The sequence below is a fragment of the Hylobates moloch genome, unplaced genomic scaffold (genome assembly GCF_009828535.3).
Source record: "Hylobates moloch isolate HMO894 unplaced genomic scaffold, HMol_V3 SCAFFOLD_9, whole genome shotgun sequence".
NCBI lineage: Eukaryota > Metazoa > Chordata > Mammalia > Primates > Hylobatidae > Hylobates > Hylobates moloch.
Genome location: NW_026652284.1, coordinates 85,357,071 through 85,359,245, shown reverse-complemented (window position 1 = coordinate 85,359,245; position 2,175 = coordinate 85,357,071). Strand labels below are relative to the sequence as shown.

At 41.7% G+C, this 2,175-nt stretch overlaps 1 pseudogene; it reads right to left on the bottom strand.

Moving 5' to 3' along the window:
• Positions 1 to 656: 656 nt before the first annotated feature.
• Positions 657 to 2,175, bottom strand: part of LOC116813845 (large ribosomal subunit protein eL29-like) — a 7,161-nt pseudogene continuing 5,642 nt past the window's right edge.

The window sequence follows — 2,175 nt, the reverse complement described above, 5'->3', positions numbered from 1 at the left end:
CTCGCTTTCATGTCAGAATACCAACTTGTGTGTGTAGTTTTGGCTATGATTTATAATCTTTGAATTTTATGTGTTTCTAGAAGTCTTTTTAAACTACATATTTATAGCCTATTCTTTTTATCTTTTCTCCGACTTGTTCTACAACTATTTAGCTTATTCAAAGTCCCATGTTTGTTTGTTTCCTTATTGTTTTTCCAAATAGGAACAATTACATATTCATAATTTAGAAACAAATATATCCATATATAAATCCTATTCTCATTATTAAAAACTATAAAAATCGGCCGGGTGCAGTGGTTCACGCCTATAATCCCAGCACTTTGGGAGGCCGAGGCGGGCGGATCACAAGGTCAGGAGATTGAGACCATCCTGGCTGACGTGGTGAAGGCCTGTCTCTACTAAAAATACAAAAAATTAGCCAGGCATGGTAGCGGGTGCCTGTAGTCCCAGCTACTCGGGAGGCTGAGGCAGGAGAATGGTATGAACCCGGGAGTCGGAGCTTGCAGTGAGCCGAGATCACGCCACTGCACTCCAGCCTGGGCAACAGAGTGAGACTCTGTCTCAAAAAAAAAAAAAAAAAAAAAAAAACAACTATAAATATCAAATGTATACTATTATATTCCTATTTGAATTACAACCATCTAATATTTTACACTCTATATTCTCTCTTGTATGAGTATCATTAAGGATCTGTGACCTTTCAGAGACTCAGTTTGTTCCAACTGACCCTAACAATAACCCCAATAACAAGAATATCAGTAATTACATTTAATATTATTATATATTCAGAGTTTTTACAACTGACTAGCAGGAATTAATTTGTTAGCAACTTTGTCAGCAATACCCTGATGTTTACAAACTATTCTTGCTTCTATGCATTTAACTCCTTTTTGAAACCCTGTTTAAATGATGACAAAGTTGCCAGAAGGGTAAAATCCTCAAGGAGAAAGGAATCAGAAAAATGATGAGAAATGTCTACAAAATGTTTGGAGCTGGGAAACAAACTCACTTTCTCTTAGAAGTTAAGTCTGCATTTGTGGAGAAGCAAGGTGGAGGGTGGGGAGTCAAGAAATAATCCAGTTTATGCCTTTGAGCTCTGAAAAACACAGGACTCAGAGACATATATTTCAGGAAGATGTAGGTGGGACTGACAAGAAGATTAATTGAAAATTTGCATTTGAAGAAATCAGAGTGCTAGATACCCTCATCCACCCAACAGAGCAGGGCCACTATCAGACCAGTCACAGGCAAATGCCTGAAGACTCACACTCTTAAACCAGAGGGAGCTTGGGCAGAAACCCTAGAGCTGAGGGAGTGGTCATGAAAACAAGATGGCTAAGTGAGCATTTACATCCTGATGTGTGAGAACTCCAGCCCCTCCTCCCTTTGGCCCTGGACCAGCAGACTTGCTTATATTCCTCAGGCAGAGCATTAGTGGGTGCATTTTTGAGAAAAGCAACCTGCCCAAGAGCAAAGACCTAACAATAACGGTCTTGTCACTTTACAATGCGCTCTCACTTTATGAGGAACCCAACATCCCCATTTCTGGTTAGCTCCTTTGTGCTTCACACTTTAACATGAACAGGCATTGACGGATCACTAAACCTTCGAGATAGAAACAAAGTAAATACATAAGGAAAAAGAAAAATGGAGGAAACAAAGACAAAAGAAGCAGAAAAGACTTCTAAAGACTTTGTAGGGGCCTGGGCATCTTTGGGAGCCTGAGCTGGAACTGAAGCTGGAGCTGCAGCCTGGGCCTTGGTTTGATCCTTGGCCTTGGCCTTTGGCTGGCACAGCCTGAGCCCCTTGGCAATGTGGGCACGAGCACGCTTCCCAAGCTTGGGGTGGGCAATATAGGCAAGTCAATCGAACTTGCAGCTGACACTCTTTGGGATGCTGGGCTTAACCTCCTTCGACTTTACAAGGGCCTTGATAGCCTTGGCAAGTGCACTCATGGCCTTGGCACTGTTGGCCTGCATCTTCTTAGGCCCTTCTTGTTGTGCTTCTTGGCAAAGTGCATGCTTCTCAGGAACTTGGGGTCCACCCACTTAAGAGATTCGTATCTTTCAAAATCAATGTACAAAAATCACAAGCATTCTTGTACACCAATCACAGACAAACAGAGAGTCAAATCATGAGTGAACTCCCATTCACAATTGCTTCAAAGAGAATAAA